The sequence below is a fragment of the Phascolarctos cinereus genome, unplaced genomic scaffold, assembly GCF_003287225.1.
Source record: "Phascolarctos cinereus isolate Bilbo 61053 unplaced genomic scaffold, phaCin_HiC Scaffold_2;HRSCAF=192, whole genome shotgun sequence".
NCBI lineage: Eukaryota > Metazoa > Chordata > Mammalia > Diprotodontia > Phascolarctidae > Phascolarctos > Phascolarctos cinereus.
In genome coordinates this window covers 94,931,685-94,941,827 of record NW_027555625.1, presented here as the reverse complement: position 1 = coordinate 94,941,827, position 10,143 = coordinate 94,931,685, and the positions used below count along the sequence as shown (strand labels likewise).

Genomic DNA, 10,143 nt, shown 5'->3' with positions numbered 1-10,143 from the left:
ATAAAAGGGAGAGGGGAAGAATTACATTACCAGATAAAATCAGGAGAGAAAAAGGAACTAATAAGCAAAACCTCAAAGGGAAAGAGGGTAGCAAAGAAGATGAGGGGATCAGGAGTGAAGGGAAGAGAGCCAGTGGAAATAGGACCACCTTAAAAAAGATTAAGGAAATGTAACTGTACTATAGACTGTCTTGCTATAGACTAATGTTGATCCTCATGTAGTTGGAAAACATGAGGATAAGAATAAAGGGATGAGAGAGATTTCTGGTAGAAGGCTAGAGCAGTAGAAGAGGTTGGGCTGTCCTCAAGAAACTCAAAGAGCTGGGATTGAAAAAAGTAAGAAACACATGTAACAATACACATAGAACCTGCTGCTGCTAGGCCTGAAGAGGTTAGGGTGTTTGCCTGCTCTTACACTCAGGGGCCCCTCTCAACTCTGTCCACGTGCTCTGACCAGGTTCAGTGCTGGGGAAGCCGTTGTCCCCACTAGAGAGTAAGGCTTTTTTTTCCCCTTTCCATCTTTGAGTCTTTGTGCCCAGATGACACAGCCCTAGAGAGAGAATCACTTCAATCATTGGCTTAGCTCATGTCTAAGGTCTCCCCAGAAGGGGGAGATAATAGAAAGGTACTATTCCCATAGATCAGATGTAGCCTAGCTATTTACTTAAACAGATGCTATGGAACACAAAAAACTCACAAGCACAAATTGAAGTTGTTGTTGTTGTTGTTGTTGTTGTTCATCCTTCATTCTCAAAGAGAAACAAAGATATCATGGGGATGAAGCCTTGGCTTGTACATGAATTGGATTTGAGTGAGGCAGAAATGCACAAAGTCATCAGCCTCACTGTTTCCTCCAGAGTTATGTGGGTCCAATGGCAAGACAAAGGTCAAGACAACTGGTGATGGCCCAAGATATAGTAGATGACCTTGGCCTTTCTAAATTTAAGTCTTTCCCAGGTCTCAGTTTGTCTGAGGTCACCACAAATTGCCAAATTCTTAAACAAGCAGTATTAACTTATAGCTAGCTATTGTTACACTTTACCAGAAGGTTGAGATTTAAAACCATCAAAACACGAAGCAGTTTGTAGGCCTGCTCAATATGCATTTTTCCTTACACACAGCTCTGCACTGTCTTCTTCAAGAGTAATATTTTTTGGCAAGCCAGGTCAGGGATTGGACTCAACTTCCTGTTGGTGCCATTTCTCCAAGAAGGGTATAGCTGAAGATCACTCCTCCTGTTGACAGTCAGCTGTGATTGAGGGACTTGGGATTCTCTGCTCTTTCAAAGTCAGAAAGCTGCCTCCAAGGCTGAACAAATTCATCTTGGGATTATGTTTTGGTCACCTATACTCACAGAAGGCAGACAAAATAGAAAAGGTAGCCAGGAGTTTAAAGTCCAGGTTCAGGCTCACCTAGCCAGTACATGTATTATCACTGCCCTGTGTTAACAGCTACCATGCTGTGGTGGGGGAAAGTTCAGGTGCCCCTCCTCTTTCGCCTCTAGGGAAACGTTTGAAGAATTCTGACAATATCTACAGAGGGGGAGAAAGGGATATCTGGAGGGTGGGATCACTTCCTTTAAAATCCAATGAATTGGCCAACAGTCAAAGGGTGAAAGACAAAGGAAAGACCCAAGGTTTGCTATATAATCCCAAAGTGACAAGTCCCTAAGCATTAAGCCACATGTTTCCCTAGAAGTTGTTAGAGCACAGATTTAGCGCTCCATCATGTGCCCTCCAGCAAAAGCCGACCAGAGGGTCTACTTCTTATCTGTCTATGACACATATGAATCCCAAAGTCAAAGTACAGATTGAGAAGTATACATTACCTGAGGTCAAATAGTTAATAATGAAGGCAACATCAGTACTCCAGGTGTGGGGAAAAAGGATAATACTTTCAACTCTTTTGTTGCTGTGGGGAAGATGGGTCATTTTTAACTCTATGAGAGCAGCAAGGGTCTTGCTTATGTTGAACCCACTACAACCTTGGCAAATTGGTCCCATCCCTTTATTTGTTCCCACCTTCTCCAGCAGATTGCCCCAACTATCATCACCTCTTTACGATCTCCAGTCTCTTCCTATCCTCTTCCTTCTTCCTCCTTCACAGCTGCCTTAAAAAGTGAAAAAACACAAAACAGAGAAACAAAACATAACAACAATAAAAACCCTTCACTTGACTCTACCGTACCCTCAAACTACTTTCCAATATTTCTCTCCCTTTCTCAAACACAAAGAAAAAGTCACACATTGCCTATACTTCCTCTTCCCCTCATTCCTTAACACTTTGCAATCTGGCTTCAGTGCTTATCACTGCACTGAAACTATTCTCTCTAATGGCCTTTTCTCACTCCTTTTTAACTTCTTACAGCATTTGATGCTCTTGACCACCCTCTCTTTCCAGACACTCTTTCAACTCTGAACTTTTATGACTCTGCTCTCTCTTGGTTCTCCTTCCAATTCGAGCCCTTCTCAGTCTCCTTTGCTGGATCATCATCTGTGTACTGCCCACTTAACTATGGGTATACTCCACAGCTCTGAACTTGGCCCAATTCTCTGTATAAACTTTCTCTTTTGGTGACCTCATCAGCTCATATGAGTTTAATTATCATCTCTATGCTGAAGACTCCCAGATCTATATATCTGACCCTAGTCTCTCTCTTGAGCTATGGTCATCATATCATCCTCCTCCTCCTCCTCCTCATCATAATAATGACACAACAACAACAGCTAACATTTATATTGTGCTTATTATGTGCCAGCCACTGTGCTAAACGCTTTACAATTATTATCTCATTTGGTCCTCACAATAATTCTGGGAGGTAGGTTCTATTATTATCCCCATTTTATAGATGAAGAAACTGAAGCAAACAGATATTAAGGGACTTGCCCAGGGTCACACAGCTAGTAAGGCTGGATTTGAACTTAGATCTTCCTGACTCCAGGTCTGGCACTCTGTCTTCTGCACCTAGTTGCCCCCATATTGAACTAGAAGTGCCACACTCATCTCAAATTGAACATTTTTGAAATGGACCTCATTATCTTTCTTCCCTAAAACCTTCCCCTCTTCCTAACTTCCACTATCCTTCCAGTCAACCATGTTAATAACCTCAGTGTCATCCTCTGCTCTTTATTCTTGCTCATCCCACATATCCAGTCAGTTATCAAATCTTAGCATTTTTACCTCTATAGCACTCCTGTTGTTCCCTTCTCTCTTTTCACATAGCTACCACCCCAGTTAACATCTTTATCACATTTCTCTTGAGCTATTGTAAGAGCATCCCAATTTGGTTGACTGCTTATAGTCCTTCTTCAACTCCAAGCCATTCTGAACACAACTATCAAAATGGTTTTCCTAAAGCATTGCCCAATAAACTCCAGTATTCTCTATTGCCCCTAGTATCAAACATAAACTGCTTTGTCATTTAAAGCCCTTTACAACCTGGCTCCCTCCTATCTTTTCAGCTTTATTGCATTATACTCTACAGCCCAGCCAAGCTGAACTTGTTGCTTTTCCTCACAGACAACATTATATTTCCAGTTTCCATGTTTTTGTAATAGCTGTCTCCCACATCCCATGCGTGAAACTCTCTCCTCACCTCTATATTTTATAATCTCTAGTTTTCTTCAACTTTAAGCTCAAGTGCTATCTTCTACAAAAAAGGCTTTGCAGAGCCTCCTGGCTGTTAGGACCTTCTCCTCCCAAAAACTTTACATTTATTGTGTGTGTGTGTGTGTGTGTGTGAGACACATATATACACATATAAACACATGCATATATAATATACATACATACATACATACATACATACACAGGTTGTCTCTTTGGACTAGATCATAAGATTCTTAAGGGCAGATGCTGTTTCACTTTTGTTTTTGTATTCTAATGCCTAGCACAGTGCCTGATACATAGTTTGTGGAGGATGATAAAAAACTGTGGATACAAAGCCGTATATGGGGATATAATGTGAGACATCACTTCATGATGGGAAGACAGAGATCCTGGGACATAAGGCAATTGCTAGAGATATGGCCACTAGGAAAGAAAGCAGGGCAGGGTGGGCCAGCCCTGGGGGAGCTCATCTTGTGTACAATCAGGTGTCTATGTGTGGGTGTGAAAAGAAAGGTCTCCATCTGTTAGCCTCCTATTTTAACACTTGCCAACTAGGTTGTTAGCTCAATTGTTTCTGCATTGTGAAGGAGTATAAATGCTGTCAGACTCCTCTAAATTTTGGCTCTGTGTAAACAGAACATCCCAGTCCTCACTTTGTGTTTAAGTTAGACTAAATGATCTTTATGGAAGACATTGATTTGGTGATTACTTTGTACCTTATTTTACTGGACTCTGGACAACTCATTGATCTATCCAACAAGATCCTGTTGTATACCTAGGCATAAAAATTGCACTCAGCAATTTTTCCCCTTCTACACATGTCATGATGTTTGGACTCCCTTCGATGAGCTAATGTCTGTTCGCTATGAAGTATGTGTTTACAAATATACAAATGTGTGAAGCACTGTGTGTAAGAGTGTGTGTATGTCTGTATGTGTATATATGTGAGCATATATGCTAGGACATAGATAATTTTTTAAAAAGTCTTTATTTATTTATTTATTTATTTTTGCTTAGTGTTTGCAAAGTTCGCATCTTTGAAAACTGGAATTTTATGTCCATTGGTGATTTGTCTCCATTGCTCTATTTTCCCATCTCATGGTATTGTCCAATTTGGTCTATTGCTGATTTGACAAATTCTGCTATTGTTTTTCTTCTTTCTCATTCTTAAAAAATACTTTGCAATATCAGAAATAACAATAAATCTTCCCTCCATCAAAACATTTCTTATCAAGAACATTGCTAATCTACAATGGCACTGGATAGATTCAACAGAAAGTGAGGTCTTTTCATGCCCATAAGGCTCACTGTATTCATCTTATTATAGGATTTGTGGTTAAAATTAGCTGAGAGGGAAAAGTTGGCCCTCGAATTTTGTATTCATTTTTTTTTCTGGACATACCTTTTAGCTATAGTAGCATAAAGTGCTGCCTACGCATAGATGTGAATTGCATCATAATTTTTATTTATTTATTTCCAGTGCTGAGACAGCAAGACCCTCTGGAATAATAGTTTTTATAAGCATTTTCCAAAAGTGAGGTGATGTGATGACAAATGTGACGAAATGATTGAAATGATTCATGTGCCTGTTTGAACTAAAAGTGACCCTCACTTTCCTTCAGCCACTTCAACAGATACATTTCATTTATTTGGATGAATGCTGATTTATGGCTTCTTTCTGTACCTCTAAGGATGGTGTTAGGCATGTCTAGTTTTGTTTATTGCTTTACACTGAAGTGATTGAATAAAAAAGGTGGAGATAAGATGAGATAATGCAATGTGTTTCCTGGTTCGGTTAGTGACTTAATCCCTTAACATTCATTGGCTTCTTACAGAAAATTGAAGGGGAAGAAGATGAGAGAAGGGGGGGAGAATAGAAGGGAGGGCAGATTAGGGGAAGGGGTATTCATAATGCATGCCATCTTGGGGTGGGAAGAAGGATGGGATGGGGAGAAAATTTGGAACTCAAAATCTTCTGGAAGTGAATGTTGAAAACCAAAAATAAATAAATGAACAACCCCCTCAAAACAAAAGAAAAGGAAAAAAATGGGGAAAAAACATTCATTGGCTTCAATTTTCTGGGCAACAAAACCTACAGAACAAATTATTTTTAAATTACTTTAAGCTCTCTGAGGGAAATTTTTTTTGTTACCAATGCCAACTAATAATAATAGCAAGAATTTATATAGTGCTTCAATGTTTACAAAGCACTTTCCAAATATTATCTTATTTTAACATCATAATAACCATGAGAAGAACAGATGAAGAAACTAAGGTAGAAGTCACATATCTTTGAATCCACACACTTTGAATTCAAAGTTGTAGTTATGTAAAATATATTTACTGATTCCAGCCTAGTGGATATATATGGGGTGTGTAGGGGTGTGAGGAGGTTTGGGGTATGTGGTATTCAGGGAGTACTAGCACTTCTGGTGTGAAGGATTGCCAAACCCTTTTCAGTGTTACTCACCCACCTTTGGTGTCCACTTATCACCCAACTCTCACCTGTGGCTCCAAGAAGCTGTAGCACGTGCAGCAGCCATACCCTGGTGAAAGCATCTCAGCAGACTAGCAAACCAGGCTGAAGGTAACTGATGGGACTCAAACCTGTTGGTAAGTTAGAGGGATATCTACCCCTTGCATGTGGAGACTTCCCCTGGCGAAATGGGCAGATGAGAACAATTTGTTCCAGTGGCCATGAAGGCAACTAGCAGGTGCTGTGGAGTGCTTAGAGCTTGGTCAGATGTCCAAGATGCTAAAGTTCATCCACTGTATCCTAGACTATTGCCAGTGTCTTGACCTTTGTCTTGTCACTGGACTTCAATGACTCTGGAAGAGAGAGTGAGGCTGATATGTTCACAACTGCCTCACTTAAAACCAATTCATGCATGAGGCAAGACATCTTCTTTGAAAACAAAGGATGAATGACTACAACTTACCCATGTAACATTGGGCAAATCACTAAACCTTCCTGGGCCTCAGTTTCATCTTCCGCAACATGAAGATAAATAATATCTGTGTTACTTACCTCACAGGGCTGGAGTGAAGACCAAATGAAATAATCATTGTGTCCCCCAAAGCCTGGTAGACTTGTTAATAAATGAACTACAAAAAAAAAGGGAAATTATTGTAATATCATTTGCAATTACTCTAATTGGCAGTGGTTTGCTTAATTGTTTGGGGGGAGTAATCTGTTCTTTCATGAGTGTTTGCCATGATGTTTGTTGGACACAAAATACGTCAGTTGTTTTTCAGTCCTTGAGTCCTGTCTGACCTTTCATGACCCCATGGACATGCCAGGCCCTTCTCTAATCCACTATCTCCTGACATTTGTTCAAGTTCATGTTTGTTATTTCCATTACACTATCTATCCATCTCATCCTCTGCCATCCTTCTGAGGCGCAACAGTAATTACCAACCTTTGCCTTTAATCTTTCCCAACATCTGAGTCTTTTCCAGTGAGTGATATCTTCTCATTAGGTGGCCAAAATGTTTAAACTTCAGCTTCAGAAAATGTATCAGTACACTGTATACCAAGATAAGGTCAAAATAGGTACGCGATTTAGGTATAAAGGGTGATGCTGTGGTTAAATTGGGGGAGCATAGAATAATTTGCCTGTCAGATCTATGGAAAAGGGAAGAATTTATGACCAAACAAGAGATAGAGAGGGGCAGCTAGGTGGCACAGTGAATAGAGCACCGGCCCTGAAGTCAGGAGGACCTGAGTTCAAATCCAGCCTCAGACCAAACTTTTGACACTTATTAGCTGTGTGGCCCTGGGTAAATCACTTAACCCCAATTGCCTAAGAAAAAGAGAGAGAGAGAGAGAGAGAGAGAGAGAGAGAGAGAGAGAGAGAGAGAGAGAGAGAGAGAGAGAGAGAGAGAGAGAGAATCATGAAATGGAAGATGGATCATTTTGATTGTGTTAAGTTAAAAAGGTTTTGCACAAATGAAACCAGTACAGTCAAGGTTAGAAGGAAAGAAAAAAGCTAGGGGAAATTTTTTTACAGCATGTGTCTTTGATAAAGGCCTCATTTCTTAAATATGTAGAGAACCGAGTCAAATTTATAAGAATACAAGTCATTCTCCAATTTATACATGGTCAAATGATATGAACAGGTAGTTTGCAGACAAAGAAATCATATCTATCTACACTCATATGTAAAAAATACTATAAATTATTATTGATTAGAGAAATGCAAATTAAAACAATGCTGAGGTACCATCTCACACCTATCAGATTGATTAATGTGATAGAAAAGGAAAATGATAAAAGTTGGAGGGGATGTGGGAAAATTGGAACATACACAATATTGGTGGAGTTGTGAACTGATCCAACTATTCTGGAAAGCAATTTGGAATTATGCCTACAGGGCTATAAAACTGTGTATACCCTTTGATCCAGGGTATGGTACTAAGCCTGTATCCCAAAGAGATTTTTAAAAAGGGGTGTGGGGGGGAAGACCTATTTGTACAAAAATATTTATAGTAGCTCTTTTGTGATGGTAAAGAATTGGAAATTGAGGGGATGCCCATCAATTGGGGAGTGACTGAACAAGTTGTGGTATGTGATTGTAATAGAATACTATTGTGCTATAAGAAATGATGAGCAGGTGGACTTCAGAAAAACTGGGAAAGACTTACATGACCTCATGCAGAATGAACAGGGAAGAGAACAGGAAAACATTATACACAATAACAGCAATATTTTACAATAATCAGCTATGAATGACAACTATTCTCAGCAATACAATGCTCTAAGACAATGTCAAAGGACTCATGATAAAAAATGCTGTTCATCTCCAGAAAGAACTGATGGAGTCTGAATGCATTTCAAAGCATAATATTTTTTGCTTTATTTTTTTTTCTGTTTTCTTTCACAACATGACTAATATGGAAACATGTTTTTCATGATTACACATGAATAATCTATATCAAATTGATTACAGTCTTGGAGAAGGAAGGTGAGAAGGGAGGGAGGGAGAGAATTTGGAATTCAAAATTTTAAAAAATGAATATTAAAAATAGCTTTTACATGCAGTTAGGAAAAATAAAATATTATTAGAAGACAAAAATAAAATAAAATGTGTCATTATTATCTCCCAGCTCAAAAAATGAGATGCTTAATATATTTCTGTCAAGATGAACATATATAAGATACTTTGTAACCACAATGTTCAGCATAAATGTAAGATTTTATAGTGATGATGATAGGTACTAGTGTAAAATTAACTCCCCCACTTATTTTTTATAAATATCTTTTGGTTTTATATCATCTTCATTTTTTAATATACCCCCCTCCCCACCCAATGAGCTATCTCTTACAACAAAATTTTTATTTTTAATTTGAGAGGAAAAAAAAACAGTTGAGCAAAAACAATTAACATATAAATCATGCCTGGCAGTATATGCAATATTCTGCACACATAGAATCAGCCAAGAACTATGTCCTATAATTTGGGTTCCACAGACTGTCAAGAAATTTAACAAGAATGCAACATAATAAAAATGTATTCTACCGAAGCACCCTTGGTGTGGATCAATACCTAAATATTTCAAGGAGGTAAGAATTTATTGCTACATGTACTTGCCTTACACAGAAACTGTTAACACATTTTAATAGGTGGTTTGATTGAGTGTCTGTGGCTAAAAAAGAATTCTTTGGCTGGCATACCCAAAGTACATTCATTTCTAGGCCTTTTCAGCACCTTAGAAAATACTACAGTTGTGAACTGCTCTGGCTTAACTACCCAAGGCTCATTACTTAGTCCCTCAGCTAGTAGAGAGAGTACCTATATAAGACAGAAGTAAATCAATAAAAATTCATTAAGAACCTACAGGCAATGTGCTAAGTCCTGGGGATACAAAGAAAGGCAAAAGACAGTTACAGCTTTCTCTTAGTTCACAGTCTAATGGGATAAGACAACATGTAAACAACTATATACAAACAAACCATAGACAGGATAAATTGGAGAAAATCAACAGAGAGCAAAAAGTTCTAAAGACAAAAGGAGAGTTGAGTCCTGGAGCCTAAACCAAGGCATAAAAAGCATAATTTGAACCTATTTTTCTCAGAGCACAAAAATTTCCTGGTATTTAGTTAAGTAGCTACTTTAAAACTTAAAATGATACTGTAATATCCTTCTGCAAAGAGTTTAATTTACTCTCAAGAAAAAGTACATGGTGACAATCTGGCTCTAATGGCTCTTAAAATTGAGACAGTTTAGCTCAGCTCTGACTTTAAGTCATTGTAGAGCAGATGTCATTGTCACATGTCATTTTAAATGAGAAAGAGAAGGCAATTAATAGTTAAATGCAGAAACTTCATTTTCATACAGTCATTGGACCTGTAACAGCGACACAAAACAAACCTTTAAAAGGAAAATATCCAACCCTCAGCTTTCAGCTGATAATGAACATAATAAGAAACACCAAGAGGATATACCAAATAAAAAGACAAGTCACTTGAGGTTTCCCTATCCTCATCTTGTCCACATTTTGAACTTCTCTTAAATATTTTTTGAGCCTCTAGTAG

The 10,143-nt window shown here is 38.4% G+C and overlaps 1 long non-coding RNA gene across 2 annotated transcripts; it reads right to left on the bottom strand.

The window, feature by feature from the left end:
- Nucleotides 1-705: 705 nt before the first annotated feature.
- Nucleotides 706-6,741, bottom strand: LOC110218575 (uncharacterized). 2 transcript variants are annotated; one of them, XR_002327356.2, is made up of 5 exons: nucleotides 6,637-6,741; nucleotides 6,114-6,215; nucleotides 2,053-2,109; nucleotides 1,828-1,910; nucleotides 706-1,343 (listed from the first exon to the last, which is right to left on the bottom strand). It is a non-coding gene; the product is annotated as an uncharacterized LOC110218575 (long non-coding RNA). The 2 variants fall into 2 exon arrangements; XR_002327357.2 differs by having other exon boundaries at nucleotides 6,114-6,437; nucleotides 6,637-6,733.
- Nucleotides 6,742-10,143: the final 3,402 nt, after the last annotated feature.